Below are 26,028 nucleotides of genomic sequence, written 5' to 3' on the forward strand. Positions count from 1 at the left end.
CCCTCCGCAGTCATCCGCCCTCCGCAGTCATCCGCCCTCCACAGTCATCCGCCCTCCGCAGTCATCCGCCCTCCGCAGTCATCCGCCCTCTACAGTCATCCGCCCTCTACAGTCATCCGTCCTCTACAGTCATCCGCCCTCTACAGTCATCCGCCCTCCACAGTCATCCGCCCTCCATAGTCATCCGTCTTCCACGGTCATCCGCCATCCACACTCATCTTCCAAAGGCATCTGCCCTCCACAGTCATCCGCCCTCCACAGTTATCCGCCCTCCACAGTCATCCGCCCTCCACAGTTATCCGCCCTCCACAGTCATCCGCCCTCCACAGTCATCTGCCTTCCACGGTCATCCGCCTTCCACGGTCATCCGCCCTCCACGGTCATCCGCCTTCCACACTCATCTTCCATAGGCATCCGCCCTCCACACTCATCTTCCACAGGCATCCGCCCTCCACAGTCTTCCGCCATCCACACCCATCTTCCACAGGCATTCGCCCTCCACAGTCGTCCGCCCTCCACAGTTATCTGCCTTCCAAGGTCATCTGCCCTCCACAGTCATCCGCCCTCCACCGTCATCCGCCCTCCACCGTCATCCGCCCTCCACCGTCATCCGCCCTCCGCCGTCATCCGCCCTCCACCGTCATCTGCCCTCCACCGTCATCCGCTCTCCACAGACATCCGCTCTCCACAGACATCCGCTCTCCACAGACATCCGCCCTCCACAGTCATCTACCACAGGCATCCACCTTCCACATTCATCCGCCCTGCTCAGTCGTCCGCCCTCCACAGTCATCCGCGCTCCACAGTCATCTTCCACAGGCATACACCCTCCACAGGCATACACCCTCCACAGTCAACCGCCCTGCCCAGTCAGCCGCCCTGCCCAGTCATCCGCTCTCCACAGTCATCCGCCCTCTACAGTCATTCGTCCTCCACAGTCATCCGCCCTCCACAGTCATCCGCCCTCCACAGTCATCCACCCCCCACAGTCATCCGCCCCCCACAGTCATCCGCACTCCACAGTTATCCGCCCTCCACAGTCATCCGCCCTCCACGGTCATCCGCCCTCCACGGTCATCCGCCCTCCGCAATCATCCGCACTCCGCAGTAATCCGCCCTCAGCAGTAAATCCGCCCTCCACGGTCATCCGCCCTCCACCGTCATCCGCCCTCCACCGTCATCCGCCCTCCACCGTCATCCGCCCTCCACAGTCATCCGCCTTCCACAGTCATCGGCTCTCCACAATCATCTGTCAGCAGCGTTCATCTTCCACGCGCATTCCACTCGTCGGTACTCAGTCGGTCTCCCACTTCCGGCCTCTCACCCTCCACATTCCTCCGTTTTCCACATTCTTCCGCTCTCCACACCCTGTCGTTCCCCTATTCAGTCGCTGATACCGTTCTCTACTCATTACACGCATCTGCTCTCCACGTTCTTCTGCTCTGTATGCTCTCTTCGCTCAACAAGCTCCTTCGCTCTGCATGCTCTTCCATTCTCCACCTTCCTCCACTTTCTACACATAGCCGCTCTCCATACTCGGACCGCTTTCTACAGTCAATTGGTTTACACACTCATCCGTCACCCCCATTGATTTTGCTCGTATTATTCATCGGGTCTCCAGACCCATACGTCTTCCAGACGCACTTGTCAACCGCTTTCATCCTCCACATTCATTTATACTTGTCTAGAATCATCTTTATTCATTCGCCCTTCTCACTCATCCGTTCACCACACTCATCGGCTTTCCAAGCTCGTCCACGCTCTATTTTTCTTTTGTCCAGTGATCAATTCGTGTTATTGACTTCACTGTTTAGATCTACATTACTCGTTTTAATTTCTTTTGTGAACATTTGATACAATCCGTTTTTTTTTTTTTTTGCTTTTGGTATTGCTTTAGGTGCTTCGCTGGGTCGGTGTTATTTTGATGATGCTAGCACGGAACCGGTTGGTTTAGGGAAAGAGCCAGGTTTTCAGTAGTTTGCAGAAAGCTGTTAGCTCCTCGGTTAGCCTGATGTGGGGTGGGAGAGAGTTCCACAGGGTTGGGGCTAGGGCTGAGAATGATGCTCCGCCTAACCTGACTGAGTTAGTCTTAGGAATTACTAGGAGGCCGGCTGTGCTTGATCTGAGGGTGCGAGTGGGGTGATAAGCTATTAGTTTTTCTTGAAGATATTGCGGTCCAGTTTTATGTACTGCTCGATGGGTGAGGCATAAGGTTTTGAAAGCTACCCTACGGGCTACTGGAAGCCAGTGCAGTGTCTTGAGGGCTGGGGATACGTGGTCTCTTGGACCAAGCGCAAGTAACACTTTGGCCGCTGCGTTTTGTGCTCTTTGAAGTTTGTTCATTTGGTAGGCATGGATTCCGAGGTATAGGGGGTTGCCGTAGTCCAGCCGTGAGATGACGATTGATTGTACCGCAGAGACTCTGTTAGGAAATGATAGATATGGAAAGACGCGCCTAAGGTTTTTGAGGTGGTAGTGGCAGGACTTTGAGACATTGTTGACTTGGCGCGAGAGTGTTAGGTCAGAGTCTAGGGTGCATCCAAGATTTTTCACTGTGTTGGAGGGTATCGGTGAGTTGCCCATCGCGGTTGGCCAGGGTAGAGGGTGCGGGAGAAGATCTGGGTTGCCGCACACCATGATTTCTGTTTTGGAGGGGTTTAACAGGAGGTGGTTTTGGGTCATCCAGCGTTCAATGTCAAGGAGGCAGGATGCCAGGTCTGGTCGTGAGTTAGGATTCGTGTTCAGGAATTTTAGAATTAGTTGTGTGTCATCGGCGTAATTGTAACATAGGATGTTGTGTGCACGAATTATCGGTGGGAGGGTGGTCAGGTAGAGATTGAAGAGGAGGGCAGATAGACACGCTCCTTGTGGGACTCCTGTGTCGACTGGTCGGGCTTGGGAGGTAAAGTTGGAGAGTGTCATTATTTGGTGCCTGTCTTTGAGGAATGAGGCTATCCATTTGAGGGCGGTTCCACGTATTCCTAGGGAGTGGAGGCGATCAAGGAGTATTGAGTGATTGATCGTGTCAAAGGCGGCTGATAGGTCGAGAAGGATTAGTGCGGCGCATCCCACGGAGTCAGCAGTCATTTTAAGGTCGTCCCAGATAGAGGTTAGGGTGGTTTCAGTTCCGTGACAAGTTCTGAAGCCTGATTGGGCGGGGTCTAGGAGTTTGTTGGCTGCAACAAAGGCCTTAAGTTGAGAGTAGGCGGTTCGATCAATGAGTTTGGTGAGGAATCTGGTGTTTGATATGGGGCGGTAGTTTTTGGGCTCAAGCGGATCGAGCGAGGGTTTTTTAATCAGGGGTTTGACGTGCGCCAATTTGAATGCGTCTGGAAAAGTACCGGAAGAGAGGGAAGCATTTATGATAGATCTTGCGTGTTCTCCTGCGCAGGTGGAGGCAAAGATTTCTTTAAGGGTAGTGGCTGGGCATGGATCCAATGGTGATCCGGATGGTTTGCGGGCAGATAGGAGTTTGAGAAACTGTTCTGTTGTTAATGGACTGAAGGAGTTGAACGTTGGTTGCGTGGAGGTTGCAGCTGATGGGTTGGGTGGTACGGGCTGAGGATTGTCTAGTGGCTGTAAGAATGCTAGTTTGGAGGTTAGAGTATTTGTCCTTTCTATAGCCGTGGAGTAGAAGTGGAGGGAGAGTGAGTCACAGAGTGATTGCGATGCAGTCGTGATGGTTGTGTTACAAGCTGGATTGGTGAATTCGGAGATAATTTTGTGGAGTTCTTTACTTGGGTTTTTGCAGTTTAGGATTCGGGAGTTGTAGTGGGCCTTTTTTGTTTTCCGGATTTCGGCTTTGTACCGATACAGGTGTCGGGCCAGGGTGGTCCTGCTCTCATGGGTTTTCTCTTTATGCCATTTGCGTTCTAGGTGTTTGTATAGTCGTTTAGTGGTCTTCAGCTCAGGAGTGAACCATCTGGGGAAAGGGCCACGGCGGGTTGATGGTTTGCAGGAGGGGGTGAGGCGCATCAGAGGTGCGCTAAGCCATGAATCAAGGGCCTCAGGGGTGAGATGGTTGTTGAGAGGGCAGGATGGTGGTGGAGACTGGAGGAGAACCTCGGCTAAGTCTGGGGTGATTATTAGTTTCTTCCAGCATTTGCCTATATTCGGAGGTTCGGATATGAGTAAGGGGAGGGGTTCGGGTGAGTGGATGGTGAAAGAGAGAATGAAGTGATCAGACCAGATGATAGGGGTGGGCGGCATTAGCTGAATCAGGTTGTTGGAGCTAAAGATGGCATCGAGAGTGTGTCCTTTATAGTGGGTCGGTCCGTTTATGTGGGGTTGGAGGTTAATTGCATCTAATCCGTCAACCAGGGAGTATGTCATAGGGTTGGAGGGGATGTCGAGCCATATGTTGAAGTCTCCAAGAAGGGTGAGGTTGGGATGGTTTAGTTGGAGGGTGGCAATAGAGTCGCAAAGGTTATTTGCGAAGTGTCTATCGTAGCCTGGGGGCCTGTAGATTAATAGGAAGCTATGTGAGAGCGATGGTGAGAGGGATAGTTTAACAAGGAGAGATTCGCAGGATGGAATGGAGGGTTGGTTATCGATGATTGAGGCGCGGAAGAGAGATTTGAAGACGAGTGCTACCCCTCCTCCCCTGGACGGACATTCAGTGGGATGAGGGAGTAGTTGGGGGGAAAGGCTTCGTTGGCGATTGGGCCGAAGTCGTCAGAGAACCAGGTTTCAGTGATGAAAACTAGGTCTGGTTTGTCAGAGGTGAGGAGGTCAAAGATGGAATGTCTATTTTTTGCTATTGATCGGGCGTTAAATAGGATGCAGTTCACATCGGCAGTCGGGGATGATCTTTGTGGTGGAGGGGGAGGGTGCAGTGGTGGAGAGTTTGGGGGGGGGTAGGTTGGGTGATGATAGATGGGAGTAGTGGGCGAGCAGAGAGATTGGCAGGCTTCAGGAGGGGTTGGGATGCTGCGTGTGATAGGATGGTCGGGTCTTGGAAGGGGGATTTGAAAGAGGGATGTTGACGGTTAGGAGTTTCAGTTGCAGCTGATGAGAAATCGAGGGAGAGGGGTTTCAGGCGGGGGGACGCCGCGGGGGAGAGGAGGGATTGCAGGATAGATGTGATTGGTCAAGATAGGGGGGGCGAGGAGTGCTGTGAGATTGAGGGGGACCAAGAACGTTTCCTCTTTAGTTTCCTTGCTGCGACTGGTGTGTGGGAGAGAGTGGGGGGGTCGGAGGGTGATTGGGAGGCAGCTTCGGTTCTTGCTAGGGCTAGCCGTGCAGTTTTTAGGGAGGGGAAGGGGTGAGGTCGAGTGGGGATGGTGGCAGGGGTATAAGGGGAGGGCGGGAGTTGGGTGATTGCAGGGTGGGGTGTGTCAGGTATGATAGAGAGGGGAGCGGGTATGGGTAATGCTGGTGGGTCGGGGTGGGGTTCAGGGGATGAGTGGTCTTGGGGTGGGTGGCTCGCCATCGTGCCCCCCTTGCTTGGTGTTTGGAGAGGGGAAAAGCAGGGGGTGCGAGAGAGGGTGGGGGGGTTTGGGAGAGGCGGGAAGGGACGGAGGACAGATCGGAGATGGTGTTTCTGACTGATTCTGGTGGAGTGGGTGCACTCATGATTGGTGCGAGTTTTAAGTTTGGTTTAGGAGGGTTTTCTGATTGTAGTTCTAAGGTCGGTGATGACACGCTTTTAGGCACACTTTAGGGTTCAACTGCTCAAACCTGAGATCCTTCCTATAACATGAGATGTGATATCCAACTCCTTCCCATTCCAGACCGGAGACCCTTCCAATAGCATGAGATTTTTCAGAGAGGTTATTGGGCGCAGCTTCTAATTGTAATTTTGGGGAACAATTCTAAATGCCAGTTTCTTAGAGAGGCTATTGTGGGCAGCTTCAGAAATACAATTGGGAACACTTCTAAATGCAGCTTTCTTCAGAGAGGCTATTGGGTGCAACACCTAAATGCAATTGGGAGCACTCTTCAATGCAGTTGCGAATACTATTAACTGGTATTAGGAATACTTCTAAAATGCAACTTTCCACAGAGAGGCTATTGGGCGCAACACCTAAATGCAATTGGGAGCACTATTAAATGCAGTTGCGAACACTACTAAATGGTATTGGGAACACTTCTAAGTATCTCCCACATCTTTGTCATCACCTTGCTGGTGAAGTGACTTCCTCGGTCATACTGAATCCTTTGGAGGAGGCCGAAATGCGAGAAGATTTGATTGATCATCAGGGCAGCTGCTGCTTCTGCCTTGCAACATGGGGCCGGGAGACATTCCACCCTTTGGTAAACAAGCATGTTACCATTAACTTGTACTTGATTTCTCTAGAGGAACGAATCACGGGCCCGATGAAATCTACTTGTAAATGTGGCCAAGGCAGTGTCATTCCTATTTTCTGGAGGGGAGCTCAGACAGTGAGTGAACTTGGCTGAAATTGCGCACACACTAGACACCCCTTCAAATATTGGTTGAGGTCCTGAGCCATGTGTGGCCTGTGCGCAGCCTCGTGCAAGATTTCCAAAGTAGTATGAAACCCCTGATGACCAGCTGTGGCTGCGTCATGGGCGTGATTGGCATATGGCTTCGGAATGAGGTAGGCACCACCCACTGGTCACATCCAGTGATGGATCTCTGTACCAACAAACCGTCTCGGATTCTGAATGTTTTGGGAAACTTCATCAACACCCGGAGATCCTCTTTCCTGGTGTAATTGTTTTCGGTCAGAGCAAAATTCACAGGGTCTTCAATGTGTTGATAACATTTCCCAATTATCGGATCTCGTTTTTGTGACGTGAGCAAATCAGCATCTGGCGTCTCCTTACTCCACTGGGCAGTTGAGAGTTAATTTTGGGCATATGTTTGGGACCTGGTAACAGCAGCGACCTGGATTTCCCCCAACAGGAACTCAATCTCTATGAGATCACCATGGACAGCTCTGGTTTTGGCCAGCTGGTCAGCCAGGTCATTTCCGGATTTGTCTGGTCCCTCTATTCTGGAATGACCCATGACCTTCTTCCAGTAGATGGATATCTCATTAGAGGTGACCAGATCATTGATAGATTGTATTAGTTTGCCATGCGTGAGTGGGTTATTGTTTGCACACGGCATCCCTCTGGTTTCCCAATTAATCAGGTGCTGAACGAACCCGTTCCGGACATAATCTGAATCCATGATTATTATTAGTTTGTGGATTCAGTGTTGCATGGCAGTGAGGATGGCCTGATGAACCGCCATCAACTCCACCACCTGACTACTTCGGGGACTGATCTTGTATCCGGCTGAGGGCTCTGTGGCCTCATTCACCCAGCCATGCCCAACGCTGGCCATCAGTTCCTTTTCCTGATTGTTCTCAACATGGTAGGAGCACCCATCCATATAAACTGTGGGCATCCCCTTGCAGGTACACCTCCATGCTGTCTTGTGTTTCGATACTTTCATCCTCGAGACAGTTTTCTCAAGCACAATCATGCAAGTCAGTCAAACCTTGCGCGAGGTGACTTTTCTTGTTTTGGCCATATCTCACCTCCGCAGGAAAGCCTTGCATGGACAGAATCCATGAAGTATTTCTGGAATTATTCACATTCCCCACATGTATTCTGTCACTTCAAAGGTATTTCAAAGGCTGGTGAGGAGTCTCAACGATGATGTGCTCCTCCTAGCCCCTTGATCTGCGTATGAATCTGCCCTTCTTCCTCTCTATGTAGTCTATACCTGCCTGGGTCTGGGGGCTGCTTATGCCCTCTACTGGGGGTCCAAATACCTCAGAGTTTATTATACATTCATTTTCAGGAGCTTTGTTTACCGTGCCTCTGGGCCGCTGCTGTTGCCACCCTCTGTTCCTAAGCTTCGGAGCAGCGCCCACAGTTCTGTGTCTGGTGAATTAGCGAGTAGTTGGCACGTGTATATGTTGCCTTGTAATCCTCGCCTCTCTTCTCATCTGGATTGTATAAGGGTCTTTTCCAGCACCTTACTGTCTTCTCAGATTGTTGCTGGGCAGTGGGTGTACCAGGGCCTTTACCATCCGTGCTTCCGTCTTGCCAGTGTTACACTTGTGGCCCCCCTAACTTTGGTGATGTGCCAACAGCTCCAAATACATTGTGTCTGCCGGCTGTCCATTGGTGTGTGTGCCGCTTTAAGACCCTTGCAGCCCTCGTTGCAGCTGAGTCTGATTAGAGTCCCCACCCCAAGACTGCTTTGTGGTGTTAAAACTGATTCTGACCTTCTGTGACAGTCTCCAAGGCCCCCTCCGTTAGGCTTCCTCACAATGGTCCTTATGGTATTCCAACGTGGCTGGGGCTAAGCACCCCAACTCCTCTATCCCACGCATTGGACGTTGCCCACAACACTCTAGATCCTCTTTTCGGGGGCATAAGAACACTCAATGCCTTTCGGTCTGCTGTGCACCCTTAGTCGATGTTGAGTGAATAGTTGTGGGTCCAAAACGACTTTGAGTGAGTCTTACTGGCGTGTGACATATAAATGTTCACCCTCCTCGGCACTTTAAGTACATTAGTACTCAGTTTGCATACTCTCTGTGGGCACTCAGCACATCTGCTCCGTGTTCTTTGTTTTCCAGCTTTCCTTGCCACGTCATTCGTTTCTCGAAGCTGGCTCTTCATGTGGGCTCTGGTGCGGCTTGCCCTTGAGATCAGGGCTCTGTTTTGATTCAAACGCGCTGCGTGGATTCCCCTTTCCTTTGTTATAGGCTAGGCGCCATTTTGTTGCACTCGCCCGCAACACCATCCAAACTTTTCTTCCGTGTTCTGGCCGGCATGCAAGTCTCATCTGGGTTTTCAGCACTATGTGCCCGGCATATTCATGCTGCTGTGACTTCCATTTTACTGTTCATATCTTGTTTATTATACCTGTTCAGCAGTCGGATCTTCATCGGATCAGCAGGAGCTCCGAGATACAGGTCTTTTACGTGGCCATGTAGCCACGCCCCCTTCCTTTAGCTTTTTATCTTTCCAAAGTGAGTCACTAAAATGAGTAGCATTGAACAGGGCAGTGCTATACAAATGCATGACCAGTAGCAGGTGCTATGTATGGAAACGTGAATGTATTGTTCCTGTTCTACATAAATCCTCTTGCTTCAAAATAGAGTGCATTGTGCCTTGTTTTTACAATTCATTTTGTGAGATTGGTCCGGTGAACGATCACGTGAGACTTGCTGATTGTGTTGTGCTTCAGTGCTCGGATGAGAATGGCCTAGTGTTTCTAGCATTCACAAGGCAGTTTTGTGACACTGGCTCACTGTTTTTGTGGGTCATTATGTGAGTCAGACCTGGTGTTTCAGGGAGCAATTGTGAGATTGGTGGTGTCTTGGTGAAGCATTGCGTAATAATCTTAAGAATTGAGCCATTTTTAGTTTTGGCTGTTGGGTGCATTGAGGAACCACCTATTACCTGAATTGATTGCATTGAGTAAAGCTAGGTGAGCGATGTCAGCAGGGACACATGGCTTGTGGATGTTATTTATTTATTTATTTATTTAGGCGAATCATGGCTCTTTTAACCGGAGTCAGGAACAGATGTGCTTAGTAGATCAATGGCCTGTTTCATTTCACCGGGAAGAGGGGTGTGGCTAAACCTGTCACCTGGAAGAGGGGCGTGGCTAGACCTGTCACCGGAAGAGGGGTGGCCACGCCCCTTAGAGGCAATGATGTCACTTACCAGGTCATTGCAGGGTCATCACACCACTCACACTCATAGGAACTGATGCTACAGACCATGTCACTGTGGCAAAAGGCTGTGAATGACCCTTTCACTATAAGGCAGTGATGCCCTAAACCAAGTACTGTTACTTGAGGGAACTGTTACCACTAACCCCAGGAAAAAAATACTTTTGCTTGACTGGCTCTAACACTTTAAGACTAAAACTGAAAAAACAGCAACCCAGTTGCATCAGGAGCTAGATATGGAGTGACAAGGACACCTGATGGCAAGTATTCATTGTGCGCTGGCTCGTTGGTCTAGGGGTATGATTCTCGCTTCGGGTGCGAGAGGTCACGGGTTCAAATCCCGGACGAGCCCTTTTATTAATTTTACAAAATGAATACTTATGTATTTCATGTTATTTGACCTCAACACTTTTGATCACATTAATGCCGCTGCATAGCGGAAATAAATCAAAGCTCCTTTATAGTTCTAAATAAAATAAATTATATTGTTGTGTGGTCTCGGACATAAGGTTCACGCCCACCTCAGGTTTACGGTCAGTCGACATGTTCTTAAAATGATATGTGTCTGATTTTGCGACTTCACGTAGCTATGTATGCCAATGAACAATGGGTACAAACTTCAGAAGACGTTTCCTGAAACCACGTTTGTAAGGTTTGCACAAAGCAAGCGACAGAAAATAAACTATCAGGTTAAACACAGCGCGCACTGAAGCGAGGAGGTTTCGCAGCGCTGGAATATTGGACACGGCGAAAAAACACCGTCTAAAGCGCTCCCAGTGACTCCTCCCAAAATGAAGCCTGTTTTTAAATAATGGTTTGGGTTAATATAGGGAGAGCAGCTCAATAGGCAAAGTCATTGAAAATACTGTATTTCTTGTAAATTAAAATGTCAAAATGTGTTATTTACTGCATTTGTTAGGTAACTTGGTCTTATATAGGGAGCCGTCGGCCAATTACGGTTACTTCTTGGCGCTAGATTATGTAGAAGAGGGGCTGGGGGGCTTTAGTGGGGCAGGGGCTTTACTGGGGGGAAGAGGAGGCGCGAAGTGCAAATCCTGCATGTCAGGCGCAGATCCTGAAGTACCCGTGGTGTGTGTGCCAGTGAGATTCTAGGTGAGTTGGGCATGTGTGGGTTGTGTTGCCGTATGGGCCCCCGGTGTGTTGCTCTCTTACATCCTGATTCATCCTAGGAGCCAGGGAATGCAAACCATAGAACTGATATTGTGGGGTGAGTCCAGGCAGGGCCGGCCTTAGGGCCCCCCCCAGGTGACCGTCTGGGGCGCCCTGCCATTTGCCCCCCGCCACGTCAGCACAGGGGAGTATTTCAAGTTCTCCCCCTAGCTGGCGTGATGGGAGAAGACATAGCAGGCACCAGGGGTGGACTGGCCCATAGGGAACTCTGGAGGTTTCCCGGTGGGCCTCTGCACCCTGGGCCTCTTTTCTGTGGTATTTTCAAATTTTCTCATAGGAAAAGCATTGGGCTTGCTGAAAAGGTGTCATACAGGGCCACTTTGAACTTTATTTCCAGGACCTCTTTTGGTCCCCAGTAATTATTTCCAGGCCTCTTTTAGTTCCCAGTCCAGCCCTGGCAGGCACCCTATTCAAATTAAATGTGCTGCGCTCTCAGGAGCTGGGCGCAGTTTCATAACAATAGGGCGCTGATGCTTTCACATCAGCGCCTATTAAAAAATGTGTCCCAAACCCCCCCTCCCCATCCCACAGGACCAGGGGGGCAGAAAGGGCACATTTTGCTGCCCGGAGCTGCCACCATTAAGGCCAGCCCTGAGTCCAGGGCCAGCTGAAGATGTGTTGGGCTCCTGGGGGCTCATTTCAAAATGGTGTTGTTGGGGGGTGGGGGGCGGTGCATGCCTAAAGCTAGGAAAACAAGTCTGACATACCTGTGGGTTGCATAGACTATAATGGACAGATACAGGACTGGAGTCTGGAGGGTGAGTAGCTGCATATTATGACAGGACAGGGTTATTAGCCTCTGCCCCGAACAAAGAAAGGCAGCCAGCGAGGAGCTGAAACAAGAAATTCCTCTGAACAGCTCTCTTTGTCAGCAAGGTGCTAATGTAGTCAAAACCGGTATGAAAAGGCAGTGAGGTTATAAGAACATGGCTGGATAATATAAGTCCCATGGGCGCTGACAACCTGAGGGCACTGCAACGTCAGCCTGTGGTGTTTTGCTTTGTAATATGCATGACAACATTGGAGCAGCAGCTCAGGCCCCCTCAGGTTCGGGACCTATTTCAACTGAAAGAGTACAAAGGCTGTTGCACCGTCCTTTGGTATATCTGCTGTGGGAAAGTGCCCCCAAGTGTCCCTATTCCACGTAGGAGTGTAACAAAATGACATTTGCTCTGCAGGAGCATAAGGATGGGCAGTGGCTAATCCACCTGCTCAGCTTCCACACTTCTCCAAACGGAGAGTGAGCCCCATCATAAAGGTAACAGAGGAACAGCCAAGAGATGTACCTCCAACACCTTGCATGGTACGTGGGCCGAGGGAAGGCTATACTCTCAGGATGGGTATGAATGGGATCCAGTAAACAGCAGAGTATAACAGTCCAAAGGGAAGGAATGTAGAACCAAGGTTCTATATAAATACATAGGGCCTCATTACGACCCTGGCGCTAATGGGTTAAAGGCGCTGTAAAAGGCTGCGGCGCCGTTAACCCATTAGCGCCTAATTACAAGGTCCCTTTGCAGGACCCGACCTTAACGGCTAGACCAGCCGTTAAAGTAGGGACCCGCAATTTGCGGTACCGTACTTAGCGCCTTCGCCATTCCCATTATGCTCTATGGGGCAAAAATCGGAATGGGGAAGGGCCATGGGGAAATGGGGAAATACCGCCCCATCAACCCTGGAATGGGGCGGTATTCCCCATTTCACCATGGCGGACACGTTACGATACCGGCACCAACCATGGTGCTAATATCGCCATGGTTTAGCGCCGGTATCGTAATGAGGGCCATAAACTTAAATTAAACCCATCAATGAGCAAACAATTATTAAAATCATTATATAAACCCACCCCTGTAAGAGAGAACACAGAATATGCAAAGGCCGAAAGATGCAGCACACTGGGTGATAAATACAGCGGTGAAAAGACAAAAAGCAACCAGCAAAAGAGTCAAAAAGGATGTGTCTTTCATGTTCAAAAGTGACCTAACCAGTCTCTAGGACCCAAAGATGGACCACAGGGACAGTTAGAGATCAATAGTAACATTCCATTGTTCTTAGGTGGCTCAACAGCATTGCTGTGGTTTTGGTCAAAGCAAGTTCAGGTGTGGTGGGTCGTGTTGTGTGAAGCGGCAAGCTGGTGTCTAGTCAGTTGTAACTGGGATTGCGATGTGTATCGAACATGGTGTTCTGGTTGTGCCGTTCGGATGGCTCACCAGTGTCGAATTGGGAGTTGAGGAGTTTCGAGATGTTGTTAATTGCTGGTTCAAGTCGGTGAGTGGTGCGATTGTCCGGCGGTTCAAGTCGATGTCTGTCAGTGCGATTCAGTAAACTTGGTGAGCAGATGAAGGGTTCGAAGAGACGATGGTTCGAGTTTGGTCCATAGGGGCAAGCTTGTTGCTCAAGCCAAACAAGTGACAGGCTCTGCTTGGCATGATGTTGCAGGAAGCCGGTTTGACAGGTGTTATGCAGCTATAGTTTGAATTTGATGGAGTGTCAAAAACAGCACATGCAGTCCCCACTGGTTGTAATACGGTGAGCATGGTTCCGTTTGACCGGTTCAATGCAGCAGAACAAGAAGCCTTGCCCGATTTGGTCGTTGAGATAAGGTGAGACCCACCAAAGGGGCACTAGGGCAGGATGAGTCAATTCAGGGTCTCCTTTCCCAGCTTTGGGAGGGTTGGTGCCAAGTGGCAGGTCTTGATGCTCAGCGAGAGTCACTCAGAATGTACCCTGGGAGTGACCAGGGAACAGAGCGTGCTTTAGCCTTGGACTGCATCTTCTTAACCCTAGTGATTGAGAGCTTTGGGAAGATCAACTCTCCCAAAACATGTCCAAATTAATTGTTCTGAAGGTGCTTTCCAAGAGTCAATCCAAAAAGGAATGGGAGGCCCATTTTTAAAGGAAAAATGCAACAGAAGTGTGAGGCATTCGACCACCTGCACAGTGGGTGTGCGCACTCCTGGGTTTTTTTGAAATTTTTAAATGAAATTGAAGGATGGTAGATCAACCTCTCGAAATTGTATGAGGCTAGTCTTCACACATTTTCCAATGCTCAACACATGACATACACATATCCCTGTGTACTCTGAGTAGACAGAGCCCATAAGCGCAGTCTGCCCTGTCATATATTTAGTTGGGATATGACAGGAGGAGTACACAATTCATCTCCAGAAGGGGGAGGACCACACCTTCCCTCTGCCATGGCCAGCCTCATTAACTAAGAAAGGCTAAATTGATCTGGCCTGTCCTTTTGTTGGTCCATACAGCTGGTGGCAGCTGGTGGCAGCTGGTGGCAGCAATTCACATACCTTTCAGAGGGTAATTCAAACAGCACCACATGGAACCTGGCTGCAGAGGCTAACATAGGAGACAGGAAACCCAACAATCTTTCATATGCAACTTTGTCAACATGAAGCCAATTCCCATCCTCAGTATCGATTGACACTGAACTGTCATGTTTGGGACTGCCTGTTTACAGTAGTCATCCTCACAGGGGACCCTATTTATAAGGTACAAGAATGTGGTTTGCAGGAGACAGAGTGTCTGGACTGGTCTTGCCACAGCTTCAAGGGAGACCTGCCACTTTAATCAGTAACCATAGAGAGCTCCATTATCCATAGAAACCCTTTGATCCACAACAGGCAGCAGGATGGGTGAGACTTAGTATTACATGTTTCCACCCCTTTACTTTTTCTGTTGCAAAACACTCTGGTTATGAGCTCACGCATACAGGGGATTGTTGGTGGGGACCCAGGATTGGTTTGTTAAGGTAGGCTTCACCGACACCAATCCCAGAGAACAGAGGGAGATACTGAATCCAGAGGAGCCTCCCTCCAGCAGCTCCAGAACTGGTAGCCAGCCAGCACAGGGTGTGCCCTTCTAGGATCTACAGCAAGCCTTCTCGGTGGGAAGTGGCAGAGAGTTGTTGCACCCGAAACCATGTACAAGGCAGCTGCTTGCAACACGCTCCCAGCTTTGAGCGGCTTGCCTTAAAGGACGACACAAGCCCAGTGAAGAAGCTTAGAGTAGTGCATCGATGAGCACCTACCAACATTCACCTCAAAGGACTGTTTTGAGCCAGTCGAGTCAACTTAAGTGGCAATCGACTGCACCATGGACAGTTGTTACCCCGCAGTCGCTTAAAGACATCTGAGATGACTCGACCAGTGCTTGAGAACTTTGACATATAAATGTTCACCCTCCTCGGCACTTTAAGTACATTAGTACTCAGTTTGCATACTCTCTGTGGGCACTCAGCACATCTGCTCCGTGTTCTTTGTTTTCCAGCTTTCCTTGCCACGTCATTCGTTTCTCATAGCTGGGTCCTGTGTTGTGTCTCAGTGTTCTGTTTGTCTGTGCCTGCTGATCTGGCACTATTTCGATTCTCCTACCGTCTCAGGTACATATGCCTAAGCTCGGGGGTCCCGCTCTTCGCACAGACGCTTAGTAGACACCTGCGCTCTGCGTGTTCTCCACGACTGCACTCTGCCGCCTCAGCATGTGTTCCTTGACACAAAGTATCCATCGCTTCTCAGAGTTTCTGTCTGAGTCTGTCTAGCCATTTGCAGTTCGGCTCCTCCTGACACACTGTAGCTGCTGTTATCTTCTAACCTCTTCATGTGGGCTCTGGTGCGGCTTCCCCCTGAGATCAGGGCTTTGTTTCGATTCAAACGCGCTGCGTGGATTCTCCTTTCCTTTGTTCTAGGCTAGGCGCCATTTTGTTGCACTCGCCCGCAACACCATCCAACCTTTTCTTCCGTGTTCTGGCCTGCATGCAAGTCTCATCTGGGTTTTCAGCACTAAGTTCCCGGCATATTCATGCTGCTGTGGCTTCCGTTTTACTGTTCATATCTTGTTTATTATACCTGTTCAGCATTCAGATCTTCATCGGATCAGCAGGAGCTCCGAGATACAGGCCTTTTACGTGGCCATGTAGCCACGCCCCCTTCCTTTAGCTTTTTATCTTTCCAAAGTGGGTCACTAAAATGAGTAGCATTGAACAGGGCAGTGCTATACAAATGCATGACCAGTAGCAGGTGCTATGTATGGAAAAGTGAATGTATTGTTCCTGTTCTACATAAATCCTCTTGCTTCAAAATAGAGTGCATTGTGCCTTGTTTTTACAATTCATTTCGTGAGATTGGTCCGGTGAACGATCACGTGAGACTTGCTGATTGTGTTGTGCTTCAGTGCTCGGATGAGAATGGCCTAGTGTTTCTAGCATTCACAAGGCAGTTCTGTGACACTGGCTCACTGTTTTTGTGGGTCATTATGTGAGTCAGACCTGGTGTTTCAGGGAGCAATTGTGAGATTGGTGGTGTCTTGGTGAAGCATTGCGTAATAATCTTAAGAATTGAGCCATTTTTAGTTTTGGCTGTTGGGTGCACTGAAGAACCACCTATTACCTGAGTTGATTGCATTGGAGTAAAGCTAGGTGAGCGATGTCAGCAGGGACACAGGGCTTGTGGATGTTATTTATTTATTTACCTAACCAGCAACTGCCCATGGCTAGGCTAATCTCTATGCAGCCATTCGGGCCACTACCTGCCCTCTTCGCCCAATATACATCATCCTAGGATCTCTTTATCAAGCAGTAACAGCAAACGTGGTGATTTCAAAGTATTCTTAAGAGTTAATTTCTTAACTGTAGCTATAACTGTGCTGCTGGTGTAATAAGATTGTCTTAAACAAGTGTGCGTTCAGCCACTTTTTAAACCAGTATGTGTGTCCTTTCAATAAAGTCCTGTTAAAAATAAAAAAATAAAATGCTAAAACGAATGGCTTTGCCAATGCGTGTCATTTTTTGGATCGTGCACAGGGACCTCCTGTCACATGCGCCAGAACACTGCGGGCGTTGCCAGAGAAGCCGGCGGTTGTTGGCGTGTTGCTGTAGGGCTGCATTTTATTTCCACATGTGATCCGCTTTGTCACACTCAGGGATTCAGGGCGCGTGCCGGCACCAAGCGGGACCTCGCCGGCGATTCCGACGATGGTCGGGCATGACCCACCAGCAACGCACACCGACAGGTAATTACATAACCAGGAACTTCGGTGGAATTACATAACTGATCTTCCCACAAACCCTAAACAATATCAGCAGCTCCTTCCGCAATGCCCACGAATTTAAGAAATGTCTGAATGCATTTGTAGCGTGACTGATGTGTAGGGCCCTTATTTATCCTCGGGGATTCTGCTAATTGTAATTGTAACAGTAATGCTAATTGTAATTACTGGTCAGCAACACTTGTACTGAATCCGGCCAGGGCCAAACTCCGCCTTTCATCCTTACCAAACACTGTGGGTGAGAAGATGCCTGAGGCTTCGTAGTGCTGTGTAAAAGCAAATTAGTAGTATTATAAGCACTAAGAAATTACCATTAATGAAAATAAATTTCCCTTGAGTGGGATGTTAATTTTCGGAGAATTGAGGCAGCTTGAACTGGTATCAGTCGTTCCCTCTCCCTGAACACTGGTGTATGTTTTGGCATCACAGAATGATTAGCGTTCATCTGTCAGGGAAGGACAAAGAAAGATCCTTAACATTGTAGTAAATTAGCTATTTTTTTCTTTGGTAAACACCACCACCAATATTTAAAACGCGTGAAGGTAACGGACGACGAGGATGGGATTCGAACCCACCGTACAGAGCACAATGGATTAGCAGGCCATCGCCTTAACCACTCGGCCACCGGTTAAAAGCCGGAAGTTATGACTTTCTATTAGTGAAGTAGAGACGTTCTGTGTGACTGGACCTGAATTACTTTTACTGCACACCACAGCAAGCTCTGCGCTGTGGGACATAGTGCTGCATTGACGAGCAAAAGTATGATATTATATTCACTCATTAACTACTACCATTGCTGCATTCCCGTGTTATCATTTACACGATATCAAGGAAAGCCTCCGCTCCACGTCCCACGGGCGAATCATGGCTCTTTTAACCAGAGTCAGGAACAGATGTGCTTAGTAGATCAATGGCCTGTTTCATTTCACCGGGAAGAGGGGTGTGGCTAGACCTGTCACCTGGAAGAGGGGCGTGGCTAGACCTGTCACCGGAAGAGGGGTGGCCACGCCCCTTAGAGGCAATGATGTCACTTACCAGGTCATTGCAGGGTCATCACACCACTCACACTCATAGGAACTGATGCTACAGACCATGTCACTGTGGCAAAAGGCTGTGAATGACCCTTTCACTATAAGGCAGTGATGCCCTAAACCAAGTACTGTTACTTGAGGGAACTGTTACCACTAACCCCAGGAAAAAAATAATTTTGCTTGACTGGCTCTAAGACTTTAAGACTAAAACTGAAAAAACAGCAACCCAGTTTCATCAGGAGCTAGATATGGAGTGACAGGGACACCTGGTGGCAGGTGTTCATTGTGCACTGGCTCGTTGGTCTAGGGGTATGATTCTCGCTTCGGGTGCGAGAGGTCCCGGGTTCAAATCCCGGATGAGCCCTTTTATCAATTTTAGAAAATGAATACTTATGTATTTTATGTTATTTGACCTCAACACTTTTGATCACATTAATGCCGCTGCATAGCGGAAATAAAGCAAAGCTCCTTTATAGTTCTAAATAAAATAAATTGCATTGTTGTGAGGTCTCGGACATAAGGTTCACGCCCACCTCAGGTTTACGGTCAGTCGACATGTTCTTAAAATGATATGTGTCTGATTTTGCGACTTCACGTAGCTATGTATGCCAATGAACAATGGGTACAAACTTCAGAAGACGTTTCCTGAAACCACGTTTGTAAGGTTTGCACAAAGCAAGCGACAGAGAATAAACTATCAGGTTAAACACAGCGCGCACTGAAGCGAGGAGGTTTCGCAGCGCTGGAATATTGGACACGGCGAAAAAACACCGTCTAAAGCGCTCCCAGTGACTCCTCCCAAAATGAAGCCTGTTTTTAAATAATGGTTTAGGTTAATATAGGGAGAGCAGCTCAATAGGCAAAGTCATTGAAAATACTGTATTTCTTGTAAATTAAAATGTCAAAATGTGTTATTTACTGCATTTGTTATGTAACTTGGTCTTATATAGGGAGCCGTCGGCCAATTACGGTTACTTCTTGGCGCTAGATTATGTAGAAGAGGGGCTGGGGGGCTTTAGTGGGGCAGGGGCTTTACTGGGGGGAAGAGGAGGAGCGAAGTGCAAATCCTGCATGTCAGGCGCAGATCCTGAAGTACCCGTGGTGTGTGTGCCAGTGAGATTCTAGGTGAGTTGGGCATGTGTGGGTTGTGTTGCCGTATGGGCCCCCGGTGTGTTGCTCTCTTACATCCTGATTCATCCTAGGAGCCAGGGAATGCAAACCATAGAACTGATATTGTGGGGTGAGTCCAGGCAGGGCCGGCCTTAGGGCCCCCCCCAGGTGACCGTCTGGGGCGCCCTGCCATTTGCCCCCCGCCACGTCAGCACAGGGGAGTATTTCAAGTTCTCCCCCAGCTGGCGTGATGGGAGAAAGCATAGCAGGCACCAGGGGTGGACTGACCCATAGGGAACTCTGGAGATTTCCCGGTGGGCCTCTGCACCCTGGGCCTCTTTTCTGTGGTATTTTCAAATTTTCTCATAGGAAAAGCATTGGGCTTGCTGAAAAGGTGTCATACAGGGCCACTTTGAACTTTATTTCCAGGGCCTCTTTTGGTCCCCAGTAATTATTTCCAGGCCTCTTTTAGTTCCCAGTCCAGCCCTGGCAGGCACCCTATTCAAATTAAATGTGCTGCGCTCTCGGGAGCTGGGCGCAGTTTCATAACAATAGGGCGCTGATGCTTTCACATCAGCGCCTATTAAAAAATGTGTCCCAAACCCCCCCTCCCCGTCCCACAGGACCAGGGGGGCAGAAAGGGCACATTTTGCTGCCCGGAGCTGCCACCATTAAGGCCAGCCCTGAGTCCAGGGCCAGCTGAAGATGTGTTGGGCTCCTGGGGGATCATTTCAAAATGGTGTTGTTGGGGGGTGGGGGGCGGTGCATGCCTAAAGCTAGGAAAACAAGTCTGACGTACCTGTGGGGTGCATAGACTATAATGGAGAGATACAGGACTGGAGTGTGGAGGGTGAGTAGCTGCATATTATGACAGGACAGGGTTATTAGCCTCTGCCCCGAACAAAGAAAGTTAGCCAGCGAGGAGCTGAAACAAGAAATTCCTCTGAACAGCTCTCTTTGTCAGCAAGGTGCTAATGTAGTCAAAACCGGTATGAAAAGACAGTGAGGTTATAAGAACATGGCTGGATAATATAAGTCCCATGGGCGCTGACAACCTGAGGGTACTGCAACGTCAGCCTGTGGTGTTTTGCTTTGTGATATGCATGACAACATTGGAGCAGCAGCTCAGGCCCCCTCAGGTTCGCGACCTATTTCAACTTAAAGAGTACAAAGGCTGTTGCACCGTCCTTTGGTATATCTGCTGTGGGAAAGTGCCCCCAAGTGTCCCTATTCCACGTAGGAGTGTAACAAAATGACATTTGCTCTGCAGGAGCATAAGGATGGGCAGCTTCCACACTTCTGCAAACGGAGAGTGAGCCCCATCATAAAGGTAACAGAGGAACAGCCAAGAGATGTACCTCCAACACCTTGCATGGTATGTGGGACGAGGGAAGGCTATACTCTCAGGATGGGTATGAATGAGATCCAGGAAACAGCAGAGTATAACAGTCCAAAAGGAAGGAATGTAGAATCAAGGTTCTATAAAAATACATAGGGCCTCATTACGACCCTGGCGCTAATGGGTTAACGGCGCTGTAAAAGGCTGCGGCACCGTTAACCCGTTAGCGCCTAATTACGAGGTCCCTTTGCAGGACCCGACCTTAACGGCTAGACCAGCCGTTAAAGTAGGGACCCGCAATTTGCGGTACCATACTTAGCGCCTTCGCCATTCCCATTATGCCCTATGGGGCAAAAATCGGAATGGGGAAGGGCCATGGTGAAATGGGGAAATACCGCACCGCCAACCCTGGAATGGGGCGGTATTTCCCATTTCACCATGGCGGACACGTTACGATACCGGCACCAACCATGGTGCTAATAGCGCCATGGTTTAGCGCCGGTATCGTAAAGAGGGCCATAAACTTAAATTAAACCCATCAAAGAGCAAACAATTATTAAAATCATTATGTAAACCCACCCCTGTAAGAGAGAACACAGAATATGCAAAGGCAGAAAGATGCAGCACACTGGGTGATAAATACAGCGGTGAAAAGACAAAAAGCAACCAGCAAAAGAGTCAAAAAGGATATGTCTTTCATGTTCAAAAGTGACCTAACCAGTCTCTAGGACCCAAAGATGGACCACAGGGACAGTTAGAGGTCAATAGTAACATTCCATTGTTCTTAGGTGGCTCAACAGCATTGCTGTGGTTTTGGTCAAAGCAAGTTCAGGTTTGGCGGGTCGTGTTGTGTGAAGCGGCAAGCTGGTGTCTAGTCAGTTGTAACTGGGATTGCGATGTGTGTCGAACATGGTGTTCTGGTTGTGCCGTTCGGACGGCTCACCAGTGTCGAATTGGGAGTTGAGGGGTTTCGAGATGTTGTTAATTGCTGGTTCAAGTCGGTGAGTGGTGCGATTGTCCGGCGGTTCAAGTCGATGTCTGTCAGTGCGATTCAGTAAACTTGGTGAGCAGATGCAGGGTTCGAAGAGACGATGGTTCGAGTTTGGTCCACAGCGGCAAGCTTGTTGCTCAAGCCAAACAAGTGACAGGCTCTGCTTGGCATGATGTTGCAGGAAGCCGGTGTGACAGGTGTTATGCAGCTATAGTTTGAGTTTGATGGAGTGTCGAAAACAGCACATGCAGTCCCCGCTGGTTGTAATACGGTGAGCATGGGTCAGTTTGACCGGTTCAATGCAGCAGAACAAGAAGCCTTGCCCGATTTGGTCATTGAGATAAGGTGAGACCCACCAAAGGGGCACTAGGGCATGATGAGTCAATTCAGGGTCTCCTTTCCCAACTTTGGGAGGGTTGGTGCCAAGTGGCAGGTCTTGATGCTCAGCGAGAGTCACTCAGAATGTACCCTGGGAGTGACCAGGGAACAGAGCTTGCTTTAGCCTTTGAATTCATCTTCTTAACCCTAGTGATTGAGAGCTTTGGGAAGATCAACTCTCCCAAAACATGTCCAAATTAATTGTTCTGAAGGTGCTTTCCAAGAGTGAATCCAAAAAGGAATGGGAGGCCCATTTTTAAAGGAAAAATGCAACAGAAGTGTGAGGCATTCGACCACCTGCACAGTGGGTGTGTGCACTCCTGGGTTTTTTTGAAATTTTTAAATGAATTGAAGGATGGTAGATCAACCTCTCGAAATTGTATGAGGCTAGTCTTCACACATTTTCCAATGCTCAGCACATGACATACATATAGCCCTGTGTACTCTGAGTAGACAGAGCCCATAAGCGCAGTCTGCCCTGTCATATATTTAGTTGGGATATGACAGGATGAGTACACAATTCATCTCCAGAAGGGGGAGGACCACACCTTCCCTCTGCCATGGCCAGCCTCATTAACTAAGAAAGGCTAAATTGATCTGGCCTGTACTTTTGTTGGTCCATGCAGCTGGTGGCAGCCAGCTGGTGGCAGCAATTCACATACCTTTCAGAGGGTAATTCAAACAGCACCACATGGAACCTGGCTGCAGAGGCTAACATAGGAGACAGGAAACCCAACAATCTTTCATATGCAACTTTGTCAACCTGAAGCCAATTCCCATCCTCAGTATCGATTGACACTGAACTGTCATGTTTGGGACTGCCTGTTTACAGTAGTCATCCTCACAGGGAGGCCCTATTCATAAGGTACAAGAATGTTGTTTGCAGGAGACAGAGTGTCTGGACTGGTCTTGCCACAGCTTCAAGGGAGACCTTTAATCAGTAACCATAGAGAGCTCCATTATCCATAGAAACCCTTTGATCCACAACAGGCAGCAGGATGGGTGAGACTTAGTATTACATGTTTCCACCCCTTTACTTTTTCTGTTGCAAAACACTCTGGTTATGAGCTCACGCATACAGGGGATTGTTGGTGGGGACCCAGGATTGGTTTGTTAAGGTAGGCTTCACCGACACCAATCCCAGAGAACAAAGGGAGATACTGAATCTAGAGGAGCCTCCCTCCAGCAGCTCCAGAACTGGTAGCCAGCCAGCACAGGGTGTGCCCTTCTAGGATCTACAGCAAGCCTTCTCGGTGGGAAGTGGCAGAGAGTTGTTGCACCCGAAACCATGTACAAGGCAGCTGCTTGCAACACGCTCCCAGCTTTGAGCGGCTTGCCTTAAAGGACGACACAAGCCCAGTGAAGAAGCTTAGAGTAGTGCATCGATGAGCACCTACCAACATTCACCTCAAAGGACTGTTTTGAGCCAGTCGAGTCAACTTAAGTGGCAATCGACTGCACCATGGACAGTTGTTACCCCGCAGTCGCTTAAAGACATCTGAGATGACTCGACCGTGCTTCAGAACTTTGACATATAAATGTTCACCCTCCTCGGCACTTTAAGTACATTAGTACTCAGTTTGCATACTCTCTGTGGGCACTCAGCACACCTGCTCCGTGTTCTTTGTTTTCCAGCTTTCCTTGCCACGTCATTCGTTTCTCGAAGCTGGCTCTTCATGTGGGCTCTGGTGCGGCTTCCCCTTGAGATCAGGGCTCTGTTTTGATTCAAACGCGCTGTGTGGATTCTCCTTTCCTTTGTTCTAGGCTAGGCGCCATTTTGTTGCACTCGCCCGCAACACCATCCAAACTTTTCTTCTGTGTTCTGGCCTTCATGCAAGTCTCATCTGGGTTTTCAGCACTATGTGCCCGGCATATTCATGCTGCTGTGGCTTCCGTTTTACTGTTCATATCTTGTTTATTATACCTGTTCAGCATTCGGATCTTCATCGGATCAGCAGGAGCTCCGAGATACAGGTCTTTTACGTGGCCATGTAGCCACGCCCCCTTCCTTTAGCTTTTTATCTTTCCAAAGTGGGTCACTAAAATGAGTAGCATTGAACAGGGCAGTGCTATACAAATGCATGACTGCTCTGTATGTAGGTGCTATGTATGGAAAAGTGAATGTGTTGTTCCTGTTCTACGTACATCCTCTTGCTTCAAAATAGAGTGCATTGTGCCTTGTTTTTACAATTCATTTTGTGAGATTGGTCCGGTGAACGATCACGTGAGACTTGCTGATTGTGTTGTGCTTCAGTGCTCGGATGAGAATGGCCTAGTGTTTCTAGCATTCACAAGGCAGTTCTGTGACACTGGCTCACTGTTTTTGTGGGTCATTATGTGAGTCAGACCTGGTGTTTCAGGGAGCAATTGTGAGATTGGTTGTGTCTTGGTGAAGCATTGCGTAATAATCTTAAGAATTGAGCCATTTTTAGTTTTGGCTGTTGGGTGCACTGAAGAACCACCTATTACCTGAATTGATTGCATTGGAGTAAAGCGAGGTGAGCGATGTCAGCAGGGATACAGGGCTTGTGGATGTTATTTATTTATTTACCTACCCAGTGACTGCCCATGGCCAGCCTAATCTCTATGCAGCCATTCGGGTCACTACCTGCCCTCATCGCCCAATATACATCATCCAAGCAGTAACAGCAAACGTGGTGATGCGAGTGACTGCCATTATTTCAAAGTATTCTTAAGAGTTAATTGCTTAACTGTAGCTATAACAGTGCTGCTGGTGTAATAAGATTGTCTTAAACAAGTGTGCGTTCAGCCACTTTTTAAACCAGTACGTGTGTCCTTTCAATAAAGTCCTGTTAAAAATAATAAATAAAATGCTAAAACGAATGGCTTTGCCAATGCGTTTTTTTTTTGGATCGTGCACAGGGACCTCCTGTCACATGCGCCCGAAAACTGCGGGCGTTGCCAGAGGAGCGGGCGGTTGTTGGCGTGTTGCTGTTGGGCTGCATTTTATTTCCACATGTGATCCGCTTTGGCACACTCAGGGATTCAGGGCGCGTGCCGGCACCAAGCTGGACCTCGCCGGCGATTCCGACGATGGTCGGGCATGACCCACCAGCAACGCACACCGACAGGTAATTACATAACCAGGAACTTCGGTGGAATTACATAACTGATCTTCCCACAAACCCTAAACAATATGAGCAGCTCCTTCCGCAATGCCCACGAATTCAAGAAATGTCTGAATGCATTTCTAGCCTGACTGATGTGTAGGGCCCTATTTATCCTCGGGGATTCTGCTAATTGTAATTGTAACAGTAATGCTAATTGTAATTACTGGTTAGCAACACGTGTACTGAATCCGGCCAGGGCCAAACTCCGCCTTTCATCCTTACCAAACACTGTGGGTGAGAAGATGCCTGAGGCTTCGTAGTGCTGTGTAAAAGCAAATTAGTAGTATTATAAGCACTAAGAAATTACCATTAATGAAAATAAATTTCCCTTGAGTAGGATGGTAATTTTCGGAGAATTGAGGCAGCTTGTACTGGTATCAGTCGTTCCCTCTCCCTGAACACTGGTGTATGTTTTGGCATCACAGAATGATTAGCGTTCATCTGTCAGGGAAGGACAAAGAAAGATCCGTAGCATTGTAGTAAATTAGATATTTTTTTTTTTGGTAAACACCACCACCAATATTTAAAACGTATGAAGAAAACGGACGACGAGGATGGGATTCGAACCCACGCGTGCAGAGCACAATGGATTAGCAGTCCATCGCCTTAACCACTCGGCCACCTCGTCTGCACAAGACACACTAGAAGCTTTAACTTTTTATTAGTGAAGTAGAGCTGTCCTGTGTGACTGAACCTGAATTACTTTTACTGCACACCACAGCAAGCTCTGCGCTGTGGGACATAGTGCTGCATTCTGGCCGGGCAAACTTGACGAGCAAAAGTATGATATTATATTCACTCATTAACTAGTACCATTCCTGCATTCCCGTGTTATCATTTACACGAAATCAAGGAAAGCCTCAGCTCCACGTCCCACGGGCGAATCATGGCTCTTTTAACCGGAGTCAGGAACAGATGTGCTTAGTAGATCAATGGCCTGTTTCATTTCACCGGGAAGAGGGGTGTGGCTAGACCTGTCACCTGGAAGAGGGGCGTGGCTAGACCTGTCACCGGAAGAGGGGTGGCCACGCCCCTTAGAGGCAATGATGCCACTTACCAGGTCATTGCAGGGTCATCATACCACTCACACTCAGAGGAACTGATGCTACAGACCATGTCACTGTGGCAAAAGGCTGTGAATGACCCT

At 48.8% G+C, this 26,028-nt stretch overlaps 3 non-coding genes across 3 annotated transcripts; 2 read left to right on the forward strand and 1 right to left on the reverse strand.

Annotated features, from left to right (window-relative positions):
* The first annotated feature begins 9,930 nt into the window (after positions 1-9,930).
* On the forward strand, positions 9,931-10,002 carry TRNAP-CGG (transfer RNA proline (anticodon CGG)). The gene has a single exon. It is a non-coding gene; the product is annotated as a tRNA-Pro (tRNA).
* Positions 10,003-18,224: 8,222 nt separating this feature from the next.
* On the forward strand, positions 18,225-18,296 carry TRNAP-CGG (transfer RNA proline (anticodon CGG)). Its single transcript has one exon. It is a non-coding gene; the product is annotated as a tRNA-Pro (tRNA).
* A 7,131-nt stretch (positions 18,297-25,427) lies between these two features.
* TRNAS-GCU (transfer RNA serine (anticodon GCU)) lies at positions 25,428-25,509 on the reverse strand. The gene has a single exon. It is a non-coding gene; the product is annotated as a tRNA-Ser (tRNA).
* Between the last annotated feature and the right edge of the window lie 519 nt (positions 25,510-26,028).

Source organism: Ambystoma mexicanum, chromosome 1p (assembly GCF_040938575.1).
Source record: "Ambystoma mexicanum isolate Mex_15411 chromosome 1p, UKY_AmexF1_1, whole genome shotgun sequence".
NCBI classification, from domain to species: Eukaryota; Metazoa; Chordata; class Amphibia; order Caudata; family Ambystomatidae; genus Ambystoma; species Ambystoma mexicanum.